Source organism: Rhinoderma darwinii, unplaced genomic scaffold (genome assembly GCF_050947455.1).
Source record: "Rhinoderma darwinii isolate aRhiDar2 unplaced genomic scaffold, aRhiDar2.hap1 Scaffold_4528, whole genome shotgun sequence".
Classification (NCBI taxonomy): Eukaryota; Metazoa; Chordata; class Amphibia; order Anura; family Rhinodermatidae; genus Rhinoderma; species Rhinoderma darwinii.
Window position 1 is genome coordinate 52,369 of NW_027463954.1, and position 25,624 is coordinate 77,992.

General features: G+C 43.2%; 5 non-coding genes and 1 pseudogene across 5 annotated transcripts; all 6 read left to right on the forward strand.

The window, feature by feature from the left end:
- The first annotated feature begins 1,188 nt into the window (after positions 1-1,188).
- On the forward strand, positions 1,189-1,379 carry LOC142717006 (U2 spliceosomal RNA). The gene has a single exon (XR_012871702.1). It is a non-coding gene; the product is annotated as a U2 spliceosomal RNA (small nuclear RNA).
- Positions 1,380-2,661: 1,282 nt separating this feature from the next.
- LOC142717007 (U2 spliceosomal RNA) lies at positions 2,662-2,852 on the forward strand. Its single transcript, XR_012871703.1, has one exon. It is a non-coding gene; the product is annotated as a U2 spliceosomal RNA (small nuclear RNA).
- A 1,282-nt stretch (positions 2,853-4,134) lies between these two features.
- LOC142717009 (U2 spliceosomal RNA) lies at positions 4,135-4,325 on the forward strand. Its single transcript, XR_012871705.1, has one exon. It is a non-coding gene; the product is annotated as a U2 spliceosomal RNA (small nuclear RNA).
- A 6,835-nt stretch (positions 4,326-11,160) lies between these two features.
- On the forward strand, positions 11,161-11,352 carry LOC142717018 (U2 spliceosomal RNA). Its single transcript, XR_012871712.1, has one exon. It is a non-coding gene; the product is annotated as a U2 spliceosomal RNA (small nuclear RNA).
- A 6,303-nt stretch (positions 11,353-17,655) lies between these two features.
- On the forward strand, positions 17,656-17,862 carry LOC142717024 (U2 spliceosomal RNA; annotated as a pseudogene).
- Positions 17,863-19,144: 1,282 nt separating this feature from the next.
- Positions 19,145-19,335, forward strand: LOC142717011 (U2 spliceosomal RNA). Its single transcript, XR_012871706.1, has one exon. It is a non-coding gene; the product is annotated as a U2 spliceosomal RNA (small nuclear RNA).
- The last annotated feature ends 6,289 nt before the right edge of the window (positions 19,336-25,624 follow it).

The window sequence follows — 25,624 nt, forward strand, 5'->3', positions numbered from 1 at the left end:
CAACACCTGTTGGACAATGCATTTGTACAGTCATGTGTGATAATGAGCTCATTTATTAAATGCAATTAATGAATACATTGCCACCTCTTGTTGTGTGTGTGTGTGTGTGTGTCTTCTGTGTTTCTGTGTTTCCGGCATTTCACATTGGAACAGCTCATTCACCTTCCTTGTCTTCTCTCCGCCCTCCCTCCCTCCCTCCCTCCTAGGTAAGTTAAAGAGCTGCACCTGAGCCAGCCACTGATTGATGCAGCACCACAGTCAAATAGTGGAGTGGAGTGGAGTAGGGGAACAGCAAACAGCCATTAAAGCAGCCAGCCGCCTACCCGCCACAATGGACCTACCTGTGTACACTAGGTGGATGTGATGGAATGTACTGTCGTCCCTACATTTCAAGAAGAAGTAAGAATTGCAGTTGCAACAAACCCTTGCTTGCCTACAAAGAGAGCAGCAATTTGGATTTGTTACTATGTTACCTGGAAGAATAACAAACTGTGCAAGGATGGAGGTTGTAGGAGCAAAGAGAAGTTGTCTGTAAAGTTGGTGGATGCCTATTTTCCATTTTGCAGTCCCTTGTCTCCCTCTTGTGGCCTCCTGGAGGCAAATAAATGTGCAAAAAAAAGACAGCCTGGCGGCCGGCTGTTGCAGTGTTGCCCTCTCAGGCAACACTGAGTGACTGACTGAGCCTCACAGTCTTATATAAAGTTCAGACGGAACTTTGCACGTGTCATAGTGGAGCCCTCAGGATTCCAGAGCCAGCTTTCTGACATCATAATGGGGCCTGCCTCAGAGATAAAAGCCTGGGCCCAGGCAGTGTTGTTCAGTGCTGCTCAGCAGGCAGCACAGGACTGGATTAAAGCTGATACAAGGTGTGAAGGAACAAGGGGTGGCTGTGGGCATGCACTTGCTGCCGCTGCCAGTGTTTATCTGCATGGCAGGAGGGCATTTGGGCGTTGCCAGGAAGGCGTTTTTATGTAGATTCCTCCTCTTTCAGCACTGCATTGTGGTGCAAGCAAAAGAAGCAAATCCTGTCTGGCTTCCTCTCCGGCCTTTATTCACCTCCCGCTTAGTAGCTGTAAATGTGTGTGAGCCTGCAGGGCCCCATGGAATTGCCTAGGAGTAGGCTGAATCGCTGCAAGGGGTGAACAGCAGTATGGGACAGGCTCGGGCAAGGCAAGGGCCGCTCGGGTTATCGCTTCTCGGCCTTTTGGCTAAGATCAAGTGTAGTATCTGTTCTTATCAGTTTAATATCTGATACGTCCCCTATCTGGGGACCATATATTAAATGGATTTTTAGAACAGGGAGATGGAAATAGAGCTTGCTCTGTCCACTCCACGCATTGACCTGGTATTGCAGTATTTCCAGGACCGGTGCACCCTTCCCTTATGTGTTGACTAAAATCAGATTCCAAAAGTGTTTTTTCTCTTTGCCATTGTTTCTGTCTTTCTGAAGGGATCTCCCCTTTTAATCCCATTATTTCAACACCTGTTGGACAATGCATTTGTACAGTCATGTGTGATAATGAGCTCATTTATTAAATGCAATTAATGAATACATTGCCACCTCTTGTTGTGTGTGTGTGTGTGTGTGTCTTCTGTGTTTCTGTGTTTCCGGCATTTCACATTGGAACAGCTCATTCACCTTCCTTGTCTTCTCTCCGCCCTCCCTCCCTCCCTCCTAGGTAAGTTAAAGAGCTGCACCTGAGCCAGCCACTGATTGATGCAGCACCACAGTCAAATAGTGGAGTGGAGTGGAGTAGGGGAACAGCAAACAGCCATTAAAGCAGCCAGCCGCCTACCCGCCACAATGGACCTACCTGTGTACACTAGGTGGATGTGATGGAATGTACTGTCGTCCCTACATTTCAAGAAGAAGTAAGAATTGCAGTTGCAACAAACCCTTGCTTGCCTACAAAGAGAGCAGCAATTTGGATTTGTTACTATGTTACCTGGAAGAATAACAAACTGTGCAAGGATGGAGGTTGTAGGAGCAAAGAGAAGTTGTCTGTAAAGTTGGTGGATGCCTATTTTCCATTTTGCAGTCCCTTGTCTCCCTCTTGTGGCCTCCTGGAGGCAAATAAATGTGCAAAAAAAAGACAGCCTGGCGGCCGGCTGTTGCAGTGTTGCCCTCTCAGGCAACACTGAGTGACTGACTGAGCCTCACAGTCTTATATAAAGTTCAGACGGAACTTTGCACGTGTCATAGTGGAGCCCTCAGGATTCCAGAGCCAGCTTTCTGACATCATAATGGGGCCTGCCTCAGAGATAAAAGCCTGGGCCCAGGCAGTGTTGTTCAGTGCTGCTCAGCAGGCAGCACAGGACTGGATTAAAGCTGATACAAGGTGTGAAGGAACAAGGGGTGGCTGTGGGCATGCACTTGCTGCCGCTGCCAGTGTTTATCTGCATGGCAGGAGGGCATTTGGGCGTTGCCAGGAAGGCGTTTTTATGTAGATTCCTCCTCTTTCAGCACTGCATTGTGGTGCAAGCAAAAGAAGCAAATCCTGTCTGGCTTCCTCTCCGGCCTTTATTCACCTCCCGCTTAGTAGCTGTAAATGTGTGTGAGCCTGCAGGGCCCCATGGAATTGCCTAGGAGTAGGCTGAATCGCTGCAAGGGGTGAACAGCAGTATGGGACAGGCTCGGGCAAGGCAAGGGCCGCTCGGGTTATCGCTTCTCGGCCTTTTGGCTAAGATCAAGTGTAGTATCTGTTCTTATCAGTTTAATATCTGATACGTCCCCTATCTGGGGACCATATATTAAATGGATTTTTAGAACAGGGAGATGGAAATAGAGCTTGCTCTGTCCACTCCACGCATTGACCTGGTATTGCAGTATTTCCAGGACCGGTGCACCCTTCCCTTATGTGTTGACTAAAATCAGATTCCAAAAGTGTTTTTTCTCTTTGCCATTGTTTCTGTCTTTCTGAAGGGATCTCCCCTTTTAATCCCATTATTTCAACACCTGTTGGACAATGCATTTGTACAGTCATGTGTGATAATGAGCTCATTTATTAAATGCAATTAATGAATACATTGCCACCTCTTGTTGTGTGTGTGTGTGTGTGTGTCTTCTGTGTTTCTGTGTTTCCGGCATTTCACATTGGAACAGCTCATTCACCTTCCTTGTCTTCTCTCCGCCCTCCCTCCCTCCCTCCTAGGTAAGTTAAAGAGCTGCACCTGAGCCAGCCACTGATTGATGCAGCACCACAGTCAAATAGTGGAGTGGAGTGGAGTAGGGGAACAGCAAACAGCCATTAAAGCAGCCAGCCGCCTACCCGCCACAATGGACCTACCTGTGTACACTAGGTGGATGTGATGGAATGTACTGTCGTCCCTACATTTCAAGAAGAAGTAAGAATTGCAGTTGCAACAAACCCTTGCTTGCCTACAAAGAGAGCAGCAATTTGGATTTGTTACTATGTTACCTGGAAGAATAACAAACTGTGCAAGGATGGAGGTTGTAGGAGCAAAGAGAAGTTGTCTGTAAAGTTGGTGGATGCCTATTTTCCATTTTGCAGTCCCTTGTCTCCCTCTTGTGGCCTCCTGGAGGCAAATAAATGTGCAAAAAAAAGACAGCCTGGCGGCCGGCTGTTGCAGTGTTGCCCTCTCAGGCAACACTGAGTGACTGACTGAGCCTCACAGTCTTATATAAAGTTCAGACGGAACTTTGCACGTGTCATAGTGGAGCCCTCAGGATTCCAGAGCCAGCTTTCTGACATCATAATGGGGCCTGCCTCAGAGATAAAAGCCTGGGCCCAGGCAGTGTTGTTCAGTGCTGCTCAGCAGGCAGCACAGGACTGGATTAAAGCTGATACAAGGTGTGAAGGAACAAGGGGTGGCTGTGGGCATGCACTTGCTGCCGCTGCCAGTGTTTATCTGCATGGCAGGAGGGCATTTGGGCGTTGCCAGGAAGGCGTTTTTATGTAGATTCCTCCTCTTTCAGCACTGCATTGTGGTGCAAGCAAAAGAAGCAAATCCTGTCTGGCTTCCTCTCCGGCCTTTATTCACCTCCCGCTTAGTAGCTGTAAATGTGTGTGAGCCTGCAGGGCCCCATGGAATTGCCTAGGAGTAGGCTGAATCGCTGCAAGGGGTGAACAGCAGTATGGGACAGGCTCGGGCAAGGCAAGGGCCGCTCGGGTTATCGCTTCTCGGCCTTTTGGCTAAGATCAAGTGTAGTATCTGTTCTTATCAGTTTAATATCTGATACGTCCCCTATCTGGGGACCATATATTAAATGGATTTTTAGAACAGGGAGATGGAAATAGAGCTTGCTCTGTCCACTCCACGCATTGACCTGGTATTGCAGTATTTCCAGGACCGGTGCACCCTTCCCTTATGTGTTGACTAAAATCAGATTCCAAAAGTGTTTTTTCTCTTTGCCATTGTTTCTGTCTTTCTGAAGGGATCTCCCCTTTTAATCCCATTATTTCAACACCTGTTGGACAATGCATTTGTACAGTCATGTGTGATAATGAGCTCATTTATTAAATGCAATTAATGAATACATTGCCACCTCTTGTTGTGTGTGTGTGTGTGTGTGTCTTCTGTGTTTCTGTGTTTCCGGCATTTCACATTGGAACAGCTCATTCACCTTCCTTGTCTTCTCTCCGCCCTCCCTCCCTCCCTCCTAGGTAAGTTAAAGAGCTGCACCTGAGCCAGCCACTGATTGATGCAGCACCACAGTCAAATAGTGGAGTGGAGTGGAGTAGGGGAACAGCAAACAGCCATTAAAGCAGCCAGCCGCCTACCCGCCACAATGGACCTACCTGTGTACACTAGGTGGATGTGATGGAATGTACTGTCGTCCCTACATTTCAAGAAGAAGTAAGAATTGCAGTTGCAACAAACCCTTGCTTGCCTACAAAGAGAGCAGCAATTTGGATTTGTTACTATGTTACCTGGAAGAATAACAAACTGTGCAAGGATGGAGGTTGTAGGAGCAAAGAGAAGTTGTCTGTAAAGTTGGTGGATGCCTATTTTCCATTTTGCAGTCCCTTGTCTCCCTCTTGTGGCCTCCTGGAGGCAAATAAATGTGCAAAAAAAAGACAGCCTGGCGGCCGGCTGTTGCAGTGTTGCCCTCTCAGGCAACACTGAGTGACTGACTGAGCCTCACAGTCTTATATAAAGTTCAGACGGAACTTTGCACGTGTCATAGTGGAGCCCTCAGGATTCCAGAGCCAGCTTTCTGACATCATAATGGGGCCTGCCTCAGAGATAAAAGCCTGGGCCCAGGCAGTGTTGTTCAGTGCTGCTCAGCAGGCAGCACAGGACTGGATTAAAGCTGATACAAGGTGTGAAGGAACAAGGGGTGGCTGTGGGCATGCACTTGCTGCCGCTGCCAGTGTTTATCTGCATGGCAGGAGGGCATTTGGGCGTTGCCAGGAAGGCGTTTTTATGTAGATTCCTCCTCTTTCAGCACTGCATTGTGGTGCAAGCAAAAGAAGCAAATCCTGTCTGGCTTCCTCTCCGGCCTTTATTCACCTCCCGCTTAGTAGCTGTAAATGTGTGTGAGCCTGCAGGGCCCCATGGAATTGCCTAGGAGTAGGCTGAATCGCTGCAAGGGGTGAACAGCAGTATGGGACAGGCTCGGGCAAGGCAAGGGCCGCTCGGGTTATCGCTTCTCGGCCTTTTGGCAAGATCAGGTGTAGTATTTCTGCATCTGGTTTTGTTGGGAGGTGTCCGGGGTACCCTGCTCCTTGGCCTTGGGGGATCGTCTCTTTTCACAGAGAGACTTCACCCCCTTGCTGCTATTTGGGGAGTGGGCTTAGCCCCCGGACAACGAGTTGCGATCGCGCCTTACCCAAGAGGTCAACCGGCCTTGAGGCGTTTTTCTAAGAGCGTTCCGAGGGCGTTTATCGGGCTTCGTAGGTGTCTGGGGTACCCTAATCCTTGGCCTTGGGGGAGGGTTCCACTTAATTGTGGAATCTGAGCCCTTGCTGCTATAAGGGACAGGCTTAGCCCCCAGGCACTGAAAATGCCATATACATTTGGATTTGCATCCGGGGACACCCGGTTGCGCCAGTCCGTCCGCATCGAGGTGGAAGAAGGCCATCGCCAGCGGAAGAACCTTCGCTTCATTGTGGAGGTGATTCTGCTGGACTTCCTGGGGCTCAAGCGGGCGGACATCCTGTGTCTCAACGACCAGGAAAGCCGCGGTCGGTACACCGTATCCTTTACGGCCGCGGCATGTTGCGACAACATGCACAAAAGATTGTCTGATGCGGACCAGAGTGAGGAGCGGCTAAATGGACTGAACTTTTTATTCCTCTACGGGGAGGAAGAAGTCCCGCTCGTGATGTGCATGTTCAGTCCATTTGTCTCAGAGTGTGACATTGAAACCTTCCTCAGTCGTTACTGCAGGGAGGTCCGCTTCTCACATAAAATCTTGAACACCCAGAGCTTCTGGAATGGCAAAAGAAAATATTGGGTGAAGTTCCGCCAGGATCCCAATGGCATTGGAGGCTTACATCACCCACCCCAGAACTTTGCCATTGGGAAGAATCGAGGATTCCTATTTTACCCCCAGATGCCAATAGCCTGCCGGAACTGCTTGAGATATGGCCACACCAGAGAACATTGTGACCGGCCCCATGTGGTGCAGTGTAACAGGTGTGGCCAGGTTGGACACGTAGCGGCAAAATGCAGTTCCGAGGTGTTGTGCAATCTGTGCGGCATGACTGGGCATGCTTTTAAAGATTGCCCCCGCAGAGCGAAATCTGGGCCACCCAGACCAGGGCCAGAGCGGCAGTTTGCAACATGTGCAGACGCCGCTGGTAATGCCCCAAAACGAGCATTGACGACTGAGGGGTCCAGGCCAAAGTCCTTCACAGCTCCATCGGGGGGCCCACCGATGTCAGCCTCGAGGGACGGCCATAGGGATTCCACCGGGTCCAGGCAGAGCAGGAGGAATTCTGACTCTGCTGGACATAAGTTGACCGGCACCTCTGCAAACAGGTCCTCTGCTCCGCCTGCAGTGGACCCTGTTGAGGCAGTGGTTAGCGACAGGCGTCGTGGCTCCGTAGGTTCTGCAGTAGGACCTGACGCCTGTCCCAAGAGTGTGGGCATGGAGCGGAGACACTCTGTGTCAGACGAGGGCTCCATTAAGAAAACCCTAAAATATGCTGGATTGGAGCCTCGTTTTGACCATTTCCGGTCAACGGGGGGGTCGGAGCAAAGTTCCTCCACTGCGGTTGTGGAGGGGCTTGCGATGAAGGCTCCCCGTAAGCAGGCAAAGGTTGCCAAGAGCGATGGGACCTCACAGGCCCCTGTGCAGCTGCCCAGGAAGGACATCAGCGATATCTTCAGCCAGGGGCCAGAGATGGGTGAGAGCGACTTCGAGGAGATGGATAGGAGCCATTCTGCAAAGAGACAGCGAGAGGAAGAGGAGTCCGGAGTTCGGAGGAAAGCTGCCTATCGGAGTTCGGATGAGAGCAGTGTGGGGGTTGGAGCCGCCCACGTATCTGGCTCTGACCCTACCAACATCCAAGATTTATTGACCCCTCAAAAAGGGGGTCCAGACTCGCAGCTGATCTCCGAGTACGACTCTTCTGGTTCGGACCCTGACCTCAACTAAGACTATGTTGGTTCCTATCAAAGTCGCCTCACTAAATGTGAGGTCCCTAAAGAGCCCTGTCCGCAGGACTGCTTTATTTTCATTTTTAGAGACTGTGGACTTTGACCTTTGCCTGCTTCAAGAATGTGGAATCCCTAATGACTTGGAATATCAAGATTTAAAGATGGACTGGAAACTAGGCCCCTCAGTCTGGTCTGGTGGAAATGACTGTCGCTCTGCGGGGGTTGGATTGCTCTGCCGAGGTCGTTTTATCTCCATCCAAACAGTGACTGAAATCATGCCCGGCAGAGCTATTTTAATACATTTGCTTTTTAATGGAACTTTAATTCGTGTTTTAAACGTTTATGCCCCTCCTACCAAACAGGAGAGGGCAGAACTATTAGAGATTTTACCATTGTTTTGTGTTGGGTCTACCCCCCTGCTGGTGGGTGGTGATTTTAACTGTGTGCGAGATGGAGAACACCGCCAGGGTGGGGATTTTAATCGAAAAATTGACCGTACTTCTTACCTGCTCAAGAATTTTATTGGTGATTTTAAATTGAAAGATTGCTGGAGGGAACTCTTGCCTGCGGACCCAGGCCCCACCTGGTCCAATGGAAGAGTGAGCTCCAGAATTGATTTTATTTTCACTTCTAATAGTTTTATTCCCAAAAAATGTTTGCTTTTAACAAATATTTTATCTGATCACAAGCTCCTTTCAGTGCACCTGGAGCTAGAGGGAGAGCAAAAAGCTTGTAGGGGTCCCTGGAGACTAAACACCACACTCCTGGAGGACCCCATCATTAAAGAGGAGTTTGTGCGGACCTACCAGTGTTGGCAGTCCCATAGAGCGCCCAGTCAGCCTATGCTACACTGGTGGGAGGGCATTAAACCCAAAATCAGAGCTTTTTTTATTCGAGCAGGTAAGAAGAAAGCAAAAGAGAAAAAACAATGGTTTTATGTTCTTAATAAACGTTTACATGTACTTTTTAAATTGAAGGAGATTGGTATGGATGTTGATGATGATATCTTAAATCTTAAAGCTGAAATAAAATATGCCATAGAAGAGAAAGGGAAACAAATAATTTTTAATTCACATGTAAAGCACCTCGAGGATGGCGAGAAGTGTTCCCGGTTCTTCTTCAAAAAGGTAATGGATAAACGAGATGTCATTTTAAACCTTGAAGGAGAAACCACTATGGTCGGCATTTTAAATTCTGCTTTTAATTTCTACCAATCTCTTTTTAACAAGAAAAATATTGATCCTTCCTTTTTAGAACATGTTCTTAATTCCCTTGATGCCAAGCTAGATATTTTAGACCAGGAAGTTTTATCCCGTAATATTACCTTGGAGGAACTTTTATTTGCTTTTAAAAGTTTTTCTAATGGGAAAGCTCCTGGGGAAGATGGTCTGCCCATCGAATTTTATCATGCTTTTTGGGAAATTTTAAAGAATGACATGTTTTTATTGTATAAGGAAGTTTTTATTACTGAAGAGCTGCCCCCTTCCTGGAGGAGGGGGATTGTGTCCTTAATTTTTAAAAAAGGTGAGAGGGACCAGTTAAAAAACTGGCGCCCTATTACTCTTTTAAACGTTGATTGTAAAATTTTAGCTAAACTAATAACAATCCGTTTTAAACCTTTTATTCATAAATTAATCCATCCAAACCAGGTATGTGGGGTACCTGGGAGGTCAATTACTGAGTCCCTGAATATTTTACGTGACATCATTTGGTATTTTAAAGAAAGGGGTCAAAGCCTTGCTATTTTATCCTTAGATTTCGAGAAGGCTTTTGACCGGGTCTCCCATGAATATCTTTTTATGGTTCTTAAAAAGATGGCTGTTCCTGAAATTATTTTAACACGTATTAAGCTTTTATATCGATCCTGTTTTAGCCAAATTTCTATCAACGGATTTTTAACTAAAGGTGTTCCTCTTTTATCAGGGGTGAAACAGGGGTGCCCGTTGTCTCCGCTCCTTTTTATTTGTGCCATAGAACCTCTGTTCACCCTAATAAGAGATGATAAAGTCATCAGAGGCGTGCCCATACCTGGAGGAAGGGGGAACCAGGTAAAAATCCTAGGCTATATGGATGACGCCACCGTCCTATGCCCAGACGCCGCTTCTATGAGACGGGCATTGAGGAACACCGGCTTTTTTTGTGAAGCCTCTGGTTTTAAATTAAACGTTGATAAGTGTGACTGTTTTTATACTGGTGTATGGGATTCCTCTGTGACACCAGGAGTTAACATGCAGCAGGATCAGATAAAAATTTTAGGAATTGTTTTTAATCAAGAAAACGATGGGAGACCCAATTGGGATTCAGTAATTGCCAAAATGGAAAAAAAGGTTTTAATGTGGAATTTGAGAAATCTCACCATGGAGGGAAAAGTTTTAATAATTAAATCTGTTTTATTACCCATAATGCTTTATGTAGCTATGGTTTTCCCTCCAACAATTTTATATATTAAAAAAGTGACCAGGATCTGTTTTATGTTTTTATGGGGTTCCAAAATGGAAAAACTAAAACGTGATTTTATGTACAGATGTAAGGACAATGGCGGGAGAGATGTTCCTAACCTTTTTAACTTCTTTTACATTAAATACTTTTGCTTCTGTTTTAAAATGTATAATTCTGATGGTATTTTTAGCTACTTTTTAAAGTACGCTACGGGCATGATTTTTAAACGATGGTTTCGTGTCCCTTTGAATTCTCCTGTGCTTCTGTGTCCCCCAAAACAATATGCGGTGCTCGAAAAAACTGTCAGGCTCCTAGGTCTCCAAGAATTGGAGCCTGACATATTGGGGGACCAGAAAAAAGTGTCACTCTCCTGTAGGCGGCAGGAGGATACACTGGCAGTTTCAAATTTCTCACAGGCAAGGTCCAAGGTGGTGTGGCGGAACGTTTTCGGGAAATTTATGGCAAATGTGCACAAGGACCTTGCCTGGGCAATCGTTCACCAGTGCCTCCCTACTCGTGAATTCCAGCATAGGCGAGGACTGGTGGCGAGAGCCAAGTGCCCGAGAGACAGGTGTGGTGACGACGAGACGATAATGCACCTGTTTTGGAACTGCCCATATGCACAGGAGGTTTGGAGGAAGGTAGGCCCATTGCTGAAATGGGCCTGCGGTCTTAAAGATCTTAAATTTGAATACGTGTTTTATGGTCTTTTTAACTGCCCAAGTTTTAAACAGCAAATGGTCTGTTGGATCATTTTAAACTGTTTTAAGAATGCCATTTGGAAGGTTAGGAACATTCTGCTTTTTAAACATGATTTTATTGACGTTAAAAATTGTGTGAAATATGCCCTAAGTGAAATGTATATTTATTATCTTAGGGACAAAAAGCAGCTAGGGGTAAAAGAAGCAACATCCATGTGGTGTTTGCAAATGTGGAATACCATAACATTGTAAATAAAAATGGTTTTATTCTTTTATGTCTTTTATGCCCTGTATAAATTTTATCCTGCTATTGTTCTGTACTTTTATTATAACATCTGTATTAATGGTCTTATTATTATTACTTTTGTATTCATTTAAATGTATGAATATTCATGTATTATGCTGTTGATTTTATCTTGTGGTTTCAATTTTAAAAAAAAGTCTGTAAAATATATTATTTTTGCCAATAAAAAACTTTGTTGAAACCTTATCTGTTCTTATCAGTTTAATATCTGATACGTCCCCTATCTGGGGACCATATATTAAATGGATTTTTAGAACAGGGAGATGGAAATAGAGCTTGCTCTGTCCACTCCACGCATTGACCTGGTATTGCAGTATTTCCAGGACCGGTGCACCCTTCCCTTATGTGTTGACTAAAATCAGATTCCAAAAGTGTTTTTTCTCTTTGCCATTGTTTCTGTCTTTCTGAAGGGATCTCCCCTTTTAATCCCATTATTTCAACACCTGTTGGACAATGCATTTGTACAGTCATGTGTGATAATGAGCTCATTTATTAAATGCAATTAATGAATACATTGCCACCTCTTGTTGTGTGTGTGTGTGTGTGTGTCTTCTGTGTTTCTGTGTTTCCGGCATTTCACATTGGAACAGCTCATTCACCTTCCTTGTCTTCTCTCCGCCCTCCCTCCCTCCCTCCTAGGTAAGTTAAAGAGCTGCACCTGAGCCAGCCACTGATTGATGCAGCACCACAGTCAAATAGTGGAGTGGAGTGGAGTAGGGGAACAGCAAACAGCCATTAAAGCAGCCAGCCGCCTACCCGCCACAATGGACCTACCTGTGTACACTAGGTGGATGTGATGGAATGTACTGTCGTCCCTACATTTCAAGAAGAAGTAAGAATTGCAGTTGCAACAAACCCTTGCTTGCCTACAAAGAGAGCAGCAATTTGGATTTGTTACTATGTTACCTGGAAGAATAACAAACTGTGCAAGGATGGAGGTTGTAGGAGCAAAGAGAAGTTGTCTGTAAAGTTGGTGGATGCCTATTTTCCATTTTGCAGTCCCTTGTCTCCCTCTTGTGGCCTCCTGGAGGCAAATAAATGTGCAAAAAAAAGACAGCCTGGCGGCCGGCTGTTGCAGTGTTGCCCTCTCAGGCAACACTGAGTGACTGACTGAGCCTCACAGTCTTATATAAAGTTCAGACGGAACTTTGCACGTGTCATAGTGGAGCCCTCAGGATTCCAGAGCCAGCTTTCTGACATCATAATGGGGCCTGCCTCAGAGATAAAAGCCTGGGCCCAGGCAGTGTTGTTCAGTGCTGCTCAGCAGGCAGCACAGGACTGGATTAAAGCTGATACAAGGTGTGAAGGAACAAGGGGTGGCTGTGGGCATGCACTTGCTGCCGCTGCCAGTGTTTATCTGCATGGCAGGAGGGCATTTGGGCGTTGCCAGGAAGGCGTTTTTATGTAGATTCCTCCTCTTTCAGCACTGCATTGTGGTGCAAGCAAAAGAAGCAAATCCTGTCTGGCTTCCTCTCCGGCCTTTATTCACCTCCCGCTTAGTAGCTGTAAATGTGTGTGAGCCTGCAGGGCCCCATGGAATTGCCTAGGAGTAGGCTGAATCGCTGCAAGGGGTGAACAGCAGTATGGGACAGGCTCGGGCAAGGCAAGGGCCGCTCGGGTTATCGCTTCTCGGCCTTTTGGCTCAGATCTGTAGTGGGTTTGAAACCATTAGGCAAGGTTCCTACAGTGGAAACCTACCTGCTCGGCCTTTTCGGTTTTCGGACCGAACTGCTGCTATTGAGGGGTGGCTGAAAGCTGTAGTGCCTTTTCCTTAGGAGGATCCGGATTCTTTTCGTGGAGGGAGAAATTCTTTGGACGTGGGATTCTGGATTATCGATTTGGATCAGGAGGCGATCGAGCTTGGATTTCTGGGCTGTGAGTATATTTTTCATTTGGAACGATGGAAGGAAGATCGGATAATTTCCAGGACTTCTTTGCGGATGATACTCCTTTGAAGGACACGATTCGTTTTGTCATCTCGCCGCAATACCGCCAGGTAAAAGAACTGGGGTTTCTTTATTCCAATGTGTTTGGTCCTATCCTGAAGATCAAGGATGGGGATTATTTTTGTGTTCAATCGTTTAACTCCCGTGGAATTCACGATGTTACTTTGAACTCTTGTGGGATTTGTGAAGCAGCGTATGCTCTCTATGAGCGAAATAGAGGACATGCTATGTTGGAGGGAGTAAAGGTCCTTCCTTTGTTTCAATATCAATATAAACTGCTGACAGTGCAAATGTACAACCCATTTATTTCTGATATGGAAGTCACATCTTTTTTGTACAACTTTTGTGAGAAGGTGACCCTTAAGAAACATGGGATTACTAATTTCGGTGCATGGAATGGGAAAAGGATCTACAGTGTGGTCTTTAAAAAAGATCCGACTGCTGAGGGGGGTGTTCTGAGACCACCCCCTATTATTTTCATCAACAGGAGTAGGGGTTATCTTTTTTTTACGGGGATGCCCCAATACTGTCGTAGATGTCGCAAATATGGACATGCTGACATGGCCTGTAAGCGTTGCATGAAATGCCATGATTCCGTTCATCAGGAAACAGATTGTCCTAAAAAAAGAGTGGAGGAAATTTTGTCAGATGAGGACTTCGTGCCTCCAGAAGAGGCGCAGGCTCCTATAGGTTCTGTGGTACAGAATAAGGGCAAGGAAAAAAAAGAGGAAAAAAAGAAGGATAAAAAGAGCTCCCAGGGGAAAACAAAATCCTCAGGTGTGGAGGCTTCAGTGGTAGAAAAAGAGAAAAAAATATCAAAAGAGAAAAAGGAGAAGAAAAAAGAGGAATTAACTGTGGTGTTGGAGACTCCCCTTTCACCCCCTGGGCAAGCAGGTTCGTCTGGTGCTCAGGAGGAGATGGAGGTGGCAACAAAAAGTTTAAAAAGATATACTAGAGAAGAAGAGAAAGTGAGTGATGAAGAGACTGACCAAAGTGGGAAGAAAAGCAAGGTTTATGATCTTCTTGGAGATATTTCTCCCTCTGACTCATCTGGAGCTGAAGATCTGAAGATTGATACTTCTCCACCATTTATCGATGAGGGCGGGGGAGAAAGCCCTGGCATCTTGGTTAAAAGATGATCAGGGCTGCCTCCCTGAATGTTCAGGGGTTTAATAACCAATATAAACGTACAGCCATTTATGATTTTTTTAATAATGAAAATTATGACTTTGTTTTCTTACAGGAATGTAATTTAGAAAAGAGATTATGTTATAAGTATCTACAAGGTATATGGAAAGGTAAATCTTGTTTTTCAGGTGGAAACGAATTCAAAAGTGACGGGATAGGTTTTTTATGTTCTAAAGATTGGGAAATTGTTAGGCATGAAGAAATATACCCAGGGCGCATACTTATGGTGGAGGTTTTAAAAGATAGCAAAAAAATCAAGTGTTTTTGCATATATGCAAATACAGAAAAAAAATTGAGAATTCACCTTTTTGAGTTACTACAGTTGTTTATTGTTGGTTCAGATCCCATCATCATTGGTGGTGATTTTAACTGCCAAATCTGTAAAAAAAAAGAAGGATCAGTATCTGTTTTGAAAAATATTCTTTCTGCCTGTAACCTTAAAGATACCTGGGAACTAGGTGGAAAAAGGAAAGAGTATGAGCTTACTTGGAGTAATCGTGGATGCTCATCTAGACTAGATTATATTTTTGTATCTAGTGATTTGATGTGTTCTTCTTTTAAATCCTTTGACAGTTGTTTTTCAGATCACAAGTTAATTGAATGTACACTAAATTATGAGGTTTCAGAAGGTAAGGTGCCATCACACTGGAAACTTAATGTGTCCCTCTTGGAAGGAAGTAAGGTTAAAGAAGAATTCTGTAAGTTTTATGATAAACTAAAACAAAAAGAGGGCGAGTTTAATAATGTATTGGAGTGGTGGGATTTCATGAAGAGGGGTTTTAAAACCTTCTTTGTTAAATATGGGAAGAAGATAGCCTATGCAAAAAAGAAACTATACATTGATCTTAGTTCTAGGCTCCAGTGTTTTTACCTATTTAGAAACAATGGTATAGAAATGGATGATCAAATTGAGGATGTAAAAAGTCAGATAAAAAATTTATTAAAAGAAAAAGGGAAAGAGATTATTTTCAACTCTCGTGTAAGAATCCTTGAAAAGGATGAGAAATGCTCTCATTTCTTTTTTAAAAAAATTAACGGGAAAAAAGATTTTATTGAGTGTCTAGAAGGGGAAACAAACCGTGAAGAAAAATTATTAAAAGCAAAAAATTTTTATGAGGAATTATTTTCCGAAAAGGTGCTTGATGCCTCTTTAAAGGAACATTTTATGGGGTTGTTAGATAAAAAGCTTAGCACTGATGAGATGATGTTTCTAGAGGAGGAATTTACTAAAAATGAAATATTAGATACGATTAATAGTTTTCAGAATTTAAAAACCCCTGGTATGGATGGTCTACCAATAGAATTCTATAAAAATTTTTGGGATGTAATAGGTGAGGATGTGTTCAAAGTTTTTTCTCAAATTGAATCTTCATTAATAATCCCGGAGTCCTGGTTGGAGGGTCTTATTGTTTTAATTTTTAAAAAAGGTGATAAAAAATTAATCAAGAATTGGAGGCCAATTACGCTACTGAACACCGATTATAAAATTTATGCAAAATTGTTAGGGAATCGTTTAAAAAAAGTGATAGCATCAATAATTGGGGTTGACCAGACATGCGCTGTGCCAAAAAGAAAAATTGTCGATTCTTTGGTTTTGCTACGGGATATTATTTGGGACAGCAAGGACCGCAATCAGGATTTAGCTTTGATCTCCTTTGATTTTGAAAAAGCTTATGATCGAGTTTCACACGATTTCTTATTCACAGTTTTAAGCAAATTAGGATGTTCAGAGGGTTTTATTAATCGTATTAAAATCTTATACAATGGAGGTTTTAGTAAAATTTCAGTTAATGGTTCCTTATCTGATAAAGTTCATATTCGATGTGGGGTGAAACAGGGCTGCCCTCTGTCACCTATCTTATTTATATGTGCAATTGAACCCCTCTTAGAGGCCTTTAGGAAAGATAAAGTAATTAACGGTTTTTTTATCCCGGGCTGTAAAAATGAACAAGTTAAAGTTATTGCATATATGGATGACGTGACAGTTTTGGTGCGTGATCTTAGAAGTTTTAATAGGGTTTTAAAAACAGTGGATTGGTTCTGTGGAGCATCAGGTTTCAAAGTGAATTTAGATAAAACCGGTGTTTTAACAATTGGGAAATTTACCCTTGAACCTGATTGTAAGTTGCTTAAAATGCATGACATGAAGATTTTAGGTATCTATTTTTCAGAATCTTGTGGGAATATAAAAAATTGGGAATCCTTGCTGGAAAGGGTAAGGAAAAAGATTTCCTTTTGGAATTTGCGAACTTTGACTCTTGAAGGTAAAATTTTGATCATAAAACAGGTTTTACTCCCCATGATTTTGTACATATCTGCTGTTTTTATCCCCCCAAATAATATCATGAAAAAACTTATTAAAATCTGTTTTTATTTCCTATGGAAATCAAATATGGAAAGAGTCAAAAGGGAGGAGTTGTATAAACCTAAGAATAAAGGAGGGAAAGGCTTCCCCGATATTAGGTCTTTTTTGTATATTAAATATTTGGCCTATTGTACAAGCACTTTATTGGGGCCCAGTTCAAAGATAAAAACTTTTCTTATTTATAATCTTGGGTTTTATATAAGGAAATACAAGTGGTTAGAAATTGACTTAAACAGACCATATAAGTTTTTACCACCAGAACATTATATTATTTTAGAGAAAATTTTAAGGGAGTTTGAGTTGTTAAAATCTGACTTAAGCATTATTACTAATCATAAAAAAGTGTTAAAGATCTTAGATGAGAGGAAAATTATGAGTTCTGTAACAGGTTTCTCTGTAAGAATTGTACAAGGTATTTGGATCAATGTTAACCTGTTTTACTTGTCTAACGAACATAAGGACCTGTTGTGGTGTATGTTGAAGGATTGCTTACCTACAAGAGAATTTCAGCATAGAAGAGGTTTGGTAAGACATGAAAGATGCCCAAGAGTAAGATGTAGCGGAAGTGAAACGCCAACGCATATTTTTTGGAATTGCTCATTTGCACAAAAGATTTGGAGGAAAGTTAGCATCTTAGTTAAATATTTGAGCAAAATTGATCATTTTGATTTTAATATGATCTTTTATGGATTGGGCATTGGTAAAGAGGATTTTAAAGTCGTATGGTTAATATTTACATGTGTTAAGATGGCTTTATGGAAAGCAAGAAATATTGTATTATTTAAAAGAGATCAGCTATCTGTTGAAAACTGTCTTAAACTATGTTTAAGCTATCTGTATGTATATTTTTGGAGAGATAAATTATTACTAGGTACTGTGAGAGCAAATGAGATTTGGAAACCAGAAATGTGGAATGTACTTACCTTGTGATGTGTAATCTTGTATTGTTTTCTTCTTTGTTATTCCTGTAAAAAAAAAAAAAAGTTAAAATATAATTTAAAAAAAAAAAAACAGAAAACAAAACATATTAAAAAAAGAGAAAAAAAGTAATAATAACAATTAAAAAATGGATAAGATCATGAAAATTATATATTCATACTACAATGATGGTTTTGATGAAATCTAAGACTTTTCAACCTATGTTTTGCGTTTTAAGATTTCAAATCTGAGTAGAAAAAAAAAAAAAAAAAAAAAAAATCTGTTCTTATCAGTTTAATATCTGATACGTCCCCTATCTGGGGACCATATATTAAATGGATTTTTAGAACAGGGAGATGGAAATAGAGCTTGCTCTGTCCACTCCACGCATTGACCTGGTATTGCAGTATTTCCAGGACCGGTGCACCCTTCCCTTATGTGTTGACTAAAATCAGATTCCAAAAGTGTTTTTTCTCTTTGCCATTGTTTCTGTCTTTCTGAAGGGATCTCCCCTTTTAATCCCATTATTTCAACACCTGTTGGACAATGCATTTGTACAGTCATGTGTGATAATGAGCTCATTTATTAAATGCAATTAATGAATACATTGCCACCTCTTGTTGTGTGTGTGTGTGTGTGTGTCTTCTGTGTTTCTGTGTTTCCGGCATTTCACATTGGAACAGCTCATTCACCTTCCTTGTCTTCTCTCCGCCCTCCCTCCCTCCCTCCTAGGTAAGTTAAAGAGCTGCACCTGAGCCAGCCACTGATTGATGCAGCACCACAGTCAAATAGTGGAGTGGAGTGGAGTAGGGGAACAGCAAACAGCCATTAAAGCAGCCAGCCGCCTACCCGCCACAATGGACCTACCTGTGTACACTAGGTGGATGTGATGGAATGTACTGTCGTCCCTACATTTCAAGAAGAAGTAAGAATTGCAGTTGCAACAAACCCTTGCTTGCCTACAAAGAGAGCAGCAATTTGGATTTGTTACTATGTTACCTGGAAGAATAACAAACTGTGCAAGGATGGAGGTTGTAGGAGCAAAGAGAAGTTGTCTGTAAAGTTGGTGGATGCCTATTTTCCATTTTGCAGTCCCTTGTCTCCCTCTTGTGGCCTCCTGGAGGCAAATAAATGTGCAAAAAAAAGACAGCCTGGCGGCCGGCTGTTGCAGTGTTGCCCTCTCAGGCAACACTGAGTGACTGACTGAGCCTCACAGTCTTATATAAAGTTCAGACGGAACTTTGCACGTGTCATAGTGGAGCCCTCAGGATTCCAGAGCCAGCTTTCTGACATCATAATGGGGCCTGCCTCAGAGATAAAAGCCTGGGCCCAGGCAGTGTTGTTCAGTGCTGCTCAGCAGGCAGCACAGGACTGGATTAAAGCTGATACAAGGTGTGAAGGAACAAGGGGTGGCTGTGGGCATGCACTTGCTGCCGCTGCCAGTGTTTATCTGCATGGCAGGAGGGCATTTGGGCGTTGCCAGGAAGGCGTTTTTATGTAGATTCCTCCTCTTTCAGCACTGCATTGTGGTGCAAGCAAAAGAAGCAAATCCTGTCTGGCTTCCTCTCCGGCCTTTATTCACCTCCCGCTTAGTAGCTGTAAATGTGTGTGAGCCTGCAGGGCCCCATGGAATTGCCTAGGAGTAGGCTGAATCGCTGCAAGGGGTGAACAGCAGTATGGGACAGGCTCGGGCAAGGCAAGGGCCGCTCGGGTTATCGCTTCTCGGCCTTTTGGCTAAGATCAAGTGTAGTATCTGTTCTTATCAGTTTAATATCTGATACGTCCCCTATCTGGGGACCATATATTAAATGGATTTTTAGAACAGGGAGATGGAAATAGAGCTTGCTCTGTCCACTCCACGCATTGACCTGGTATTGCAGTATTTCCAGGACCGGTGCACCCTTCCCTTATGTGTTGACTAAAATCAGATTCCAAAAGTGTTTTTTCTCTTTGCCATTGTTTCTGTCTTTCTGAAGGGATCTCCCCTTTTAATCCCATTATTTCAACACCTGTTGGACAATGCATTTGTACAGTCATGTGTGATAATGAGCTCATTTATTAAATGCAATTAATGAATACATTGCCACCTCTTGTTGTGTGTGTGTGTGTGTGTGTCTTCTGTGTTTCTGTGTTTCCGGCATTTCACATTGGAACAGCTCATTCACCTTCCTTGTCTTCTCTCCGCCCTCCCTCCCTCCCTCCTAGGTAAGTTAAAGAGCTGCACCTGAGCCAGCCACTGATTGATGCAGCACCACAGTCAAATAGTGGAGTGGAGTGGAGTAGGGGAACAGCAAACAGCCATTAAAGCAGCCAGCCGCCTACCCGCCACAATGGACCTACCTGTGTACACTAGGTGGATGTGATGGAATGTACTGTCGTCCCTACATTTCAAGAAGAAGTAAGAATTGCAGTTGCAACAAACCCTTGCTTGCCTACAAAGAGAGCAGCAATTTGGATTTGTTACTATGTTACCTGGAAGAATAACAAACTGTGCAAGGATGGAGGTTGTAGGAGCAAAGAGAAGTTGTCTGTAAAGTTGGTGGATGCCTATTTTCCATTTTGCAGTCCCTTGTCTCCCTCTTGTGGCCTCCTGGAGGCAAATAAATGTGCAAAAAAAAGACAGCCTGGCGGCCGGCTGTTGCAGTGTTGCCCTCTCAGGCAACACTGAGTGACTGACTGAGCCTCACAGTCTTATATAAAGTTCAGACGGAACTTTGCACGTGTCATAGTGGAGCCCTCAGGATTCCAGAGCCAGCTTTCTGACATCATAATGGGGCCTGCCTCAGAGATAAAAGCCTGGGCCCAGGCAGTGTTGTTCAGTGCTGCTCAGCAGGCAGCACAGGACTGGATTAAAGCTGATACAAGGTGTGAAGGAACAAGGGGTGGCTGTGGGCATGCACTTGCTGCCGCTGCCAGTGTTTATCTGCATGGCAGGAGGGCATTTGGGCGTTGCCAGGAAGGCGTTTTTATGTAGATTCCTCCTCTTTCAGCACTGCATTGTGGTGCAAGCAAAAGAAGCAAATCCTGTCTGGCTTCCTCTCCGGCCTTTATTCACCTCCCGCTTAGTAGCTGTAAATGTGTGTGAGCCTGCAGGGCCCCATGGAATTGCCTAGGAGTAGGCTGAATCGCTGCAAGGGGTGAACAGCAGTATGGGACAGGCTCGGGCAAGGCAAGGGCCGCTCGGGTTATCGCTTCTCGGCCTTTTGGCTCAGATCAGGTTTATTGCCTGGTCTGGGCCGGGGGTTCGGTCTTTCGTGGAGTCCTCTCCGACGTTTTTGGGAGCGATCACCGTGCCGTTGGGCATTCCATATCAAGATGGCAGCTGTGCGGAATACTATTCGTTTTGTGGTAAATGAGCAGAGGAGAGACGAAGTGGATACTGGGCACATCATTGAGAACATCCTTCTGGACCTGGCTGGAGTTAAGTTGGTAGAGGTATTCTGTATCCAAGCTTTCAGTAATATTTCTACGTATGACGTATCCTTTTTTGAGGCCGCCTACTGTCTAAATGTTTTTCAGTTGCTCAAGGAGAAACACATGCATGAGGCTTTAACATCTATTGAAGTGCAACCTCTTTTTTCAGCAGTGGAGAAATGTATCACAATCCACATGTATAACCCATTTCTGGATAGAAGGCTGGTTAGGGCCTTTTTAGCTCACTACTGTACCCATGTTAGAGGTGGTGTGGAGCAGAAGAATCTATGGGGAGTTTTCAATGGTGATATCAAGTACTGGGTCAGGCTGAAACCTGACTCCAGCTGTATTGGAGGAGTGATGAATCCTCCTGCTAATTTTTCAATTGGTGGTAATAAGGGATATCTTTACTACCAAGATATGCCATGCTTTTGTAGATCATGTTTTTCCTACGGGCATACCAAAGATGCATGCAAAGGCAAGGTATGCAGGAATTGTAAAGAAACAGGACATGAGGCTAGTGCATGTATTTCCCCATCCAGGTGTGACATTTGTGGTTTGCCTGGTCATACCTGTAGAAAATGCCCAAAGGTGTTTCCCTTCTTAGGGCAAGAGAGAAGGACATGGGGCAGACAGGTGAGAACAACAGGTTCCCTTGCTGCCTCTTCTGATGTAATTTCAGAGCCTGCTGGCAGTGTTTCTGTGGCTGCTTCTCAGGACCCTGGGAAAGCTGGATTAGGAGAGGTTCTAACCTCACATACTGATAGCATGGAGTTGGGTGTGGTCCCTCCAGCAGAGCCAACTGTTGATGAGACACCTGTGGTTATACCTATGGAAGGTGAAGACACAGCGCCACCTAGTGGGTGTGCATACCCTGATAATGGTGCAAGTATGCAAATTTTGTCTTTCTCTAGCCCAGAGTCAAAAACGGAAGACTCAGCTAAAGTGGAGTGGTCAATATCGGAGGAGGACGAGAAGGAGGCCAGGATGCCTAGTGCCACTAGTGCGGAAATTTTCCACAAAGTTGTATCAAAAAGGGGGAAGTCTGGAAAGGCGGTGAAGAGACTGAAGATAGGTTTGTTGGAAGATTCTGCTCATGCAAATCCTTTCTCATTGCTGGACAGTGACTCTAGTTGTAGCCCTAAGTCATCTGAGGTGGCCTCAGAAGTACCCAGCTCTCCTGGGGAAGGTTTCCTCAGTGAAGCCAATGTGGCGAATCTGGAAAGAGCTATGTATTTCCCTGGGACGTGATATGTTCTGGTTTTCTCATGGCTTTCTTTTCCACTAACCATACTATGCCCGCATGTCTTTGAGATTAAAGATTGTCTCACAAAATGTACGGGTGTTCTCCTCTGCTCACAAGCGGGCTGCAGTCCTGGACTTTTTGGCCTCTAAGGGCAGTGACATTGTTTGCGTACAAGAATGTGGTTTATCAAAAATGCCTAGGAAAGAAGAATGGAAGTTTGGGGAAGCAATTTGGTCCTTTTCTTCCACAAATAGGAATGATGGAATTGGCATTCTCTTCAAAAATAATGAGTTTGTCATCAAACAGACTCAAATTATACAGGAAGGAAGATGTGTCTGCGTGTTACTATCCTATAAGGGGTGGCAGTTTAGGCTAATCAATATCTATGGCCATGCTGTGAAAACTGATAGGTTGGCACTTTTTGATAGTTTAAAATTTTTTCTACATGGTAAAGTTCCTGTTATTATTGTCGGTGATATTAACTGTATCCTGGAGAAGCAGGCCCGAGCTGGATCCACAGAGTCTAATGTGGACGCTACCGGAAGTTTGTGGAATAAAATTTTGCAGGACTTTGCTTTGCAGGACGCTGTCACCAGGAAACCAGGTCCATTTACTTACCATGCCGATGACGGAAGAACGGATTCTCGTCTGGACTTTTTCTTTTTTTCTACTTCAGCAATGAAATGTGTCGATTATGCGCAGGAGAGAGTGTGGTTTTCAGATCACGAGTGTTTGTTGGGGGTTTTTGTTATAAATAATTTCTTTTATGGTAGAGGGGTATGGAAGATGAATGTCAGTTTTCTGAGTGATGAAAGGGTAAAAACTAGGTTTGGGAAAAAATATGGGTTTTGGGTTAGGAAGAAAAGTTCTTTCTCTAATGTGTGTGAATGGTGGGTATGGGTGAAAAAAAAGATTGGTGGGTTTTTTAGACAGATAGGGTATAGAAGAGCGAGAAGGAAAAGATTAGAATATTCACGCTTTAACATGCGGATGACGTTCCTTCATCAATGTAAAAATTTGGGTATGGATGTAAGACACGATTTAGAAAAAACAAAAAAAGATATTAAGGAGTGGTTTCGTGAGAAAGGGAAAGAAATAATATTTAGGTCTAAGGTGGAGGTTAGAGATAATCACGAGAAATGCACTAGATTTTTCTTTAAAAAAATGTGTGGTGGAAAAAGTGGAATGAATGTGTTATTGGATAAGGATGATAAAGAGGTGTTTGGTAAGGATGTGATTGATGTGGTGTCTGATTTTTATAAACAACTGTATGATGTGAAGAAATGTGATTTGGGTGATGATGAGGAGTTTTTGGATATTGTGTGTAATTTTGTTCCTGAAAGTGAATGTGCGTTTTTGCTTGGTGAGATTATGGATGGTGAAGTAAAAGATGTGGTGGGAAGTATGGCTAAAAATAAGTCTCCAGGGATCGATGGAATACCAGCTGATTTCTATGGGAAATATTGGGATATAATTGGGAAGGATGTTATAGATGTTATGAGAGTGTTGTTTTCTGGGACTAATATGTGTGATGTGATGAAGAAGGGTATGGTAGTTTTGTTGCATAAAAAAGGAGATAAGAGACGGTTAGAAAACTGGCGACCAATTACTTTGCTTAATACGGATTATAAAATTTTTGCCAAGCTGATTGCGAATCGTATGAGAGATGTGATTGGGTGTGTGATTGATGAGGATCAGGTATGTGCGGTACCGAAAAGGAAATTGCATGAAAACGTGGCGTTGGTGCGGGACATGCTTGAGGATTGTAAGGGTCGGAATAAGAAGGTGATTGTGTGTGCGTTAGATTTTGAGAAAGCGTTTGATCGTGTGGCGCATGTGTTTTTGTTCAAAGTATTAGGGAGAATGGGTTTTCCGGTTCAGTTTGTGAGTTTGTTGAAGAAATTATATGCGAATGCAAAGAGTTGTGTGCAGGTGAATGGGTTTTTTTCAGAATCATTTAATATTATGTCTGGTGTGCGACAGGGTTGTCCGTTGTCTCCCATCCTTTTTATTTGTGCGATTGAACCATTGTTGCAAATGATTAGAAATGATAAGGTTGTGAAAGGTTTGGTGGTGCCCGGGTGTGATGGAAAGCGTGTGAAAGCTTTGGGATATATGGATGATATTTGTGTATTGTGTGATTCAGTGTATGATATGTCCAGAGTGAAGTTGATTGTAAATATGTTTTGTATTGCGTCTGCTTTTAAAATAAATTGGGGTAAGAGCAAATTTAAATTTTTTTTCAGTAATGAGCGGGTGAGTGATCCTGATATGGAACAGGTGAATAGTGTGAAAATTTTGGGTATTGTGTTTGATGATGAGTTGAAAGGGAGAGAAAGTTGGGATGAGTTAGGTGGTAGGATTGTGAGAAAGTTGGAAATGTGGAGAATGAGGGATCTTTCTTTTTCGGGGAAGGTTTTAATAGTCAAAAGCATTATTCTTCCTATGATTTTATATGTCGCTCTGGTTTTTCCTCCTGCTGTTGTTATGTTAAAAAAAGTGAATAGAGTTTTGTTCCTTTTTTTATGGGGGAGCGGGATTGAGAAGGCAAGGAGAGAAATTCTAATGAAAAGCAGACGTAATGGAGGCTTGGATTTCCCAAATTTGGAGATTTTCATTGGAATTAATTGTGTACGTTTTTTTGTAGAGCTTTTATTTAAAGAATCCAAGGCTTCCAGAATGTCGAAGTATTTAGCTGGAACGGTGATTCAGCGTCTAAGATGGGACAAACGTAATTTATGTAAACCAATTGCTTTTCAGTGCACAGGGTGGTATTTGTATGTTGAAAAATTTATTAAAAAGTTCCAGCTAGAGGATGTAAGAATGGAGAGATTTTTGAGTGAAAAGAATGTTGTGAGAAGTATGTGTATGAATAATGTGATGTGTTCTGTAAATGGTTTGAATTCGATGGAGTCTAAGTCTGTGTGGAAGAAGATTGTTACGTATGATGTGTCAAATAAGCAGAAAGATTTGTTATGGATGTCGGTACATGGAGTGTTGCCTGTAAGGAGTGTTCAGAAAAGAAGAGGTTTGGTTGCGTCTGAAAGGTGTCCGAGAGAAGGTTGTGGGGATGATGAGGATGTGAGTCATGTGTTTTGGTCGTGTAAGCATGCAAAGGATGTTTGGAAAAAGTTGAGTGGGTTGTGTGAAGAATTGACTGGTTTGAAGGTTTTGACGTATGAAATTGTCTTGTTTGGTTTGTGTAGTTTGGGTAGTGAAAAGGATAGAGTGTTGTGGATTTTTTTGACTTGTGTGAAAGAGGTATTGTGGAATACACGGAATTTGAATGTGTATAAAAGAGAAGTATTTGAGATTGAGGATGTGGTTAGTATGGTATTGGCTAAGTTGTATTTTTATTATAAATGGGATCTAGAAAGAGGTATGGATGCGGAAGGGATATGGCGAATGTTGAAATGGAGGTATTTAGTTTGAGGAATTTTGTTTGATTTATCTTGTATTTGATGGAAAAATAAAATAATGAACCAGAGTGATGAGATTTTTTGAAAAATAGAGAGGTGGTTTGGACAACTACAG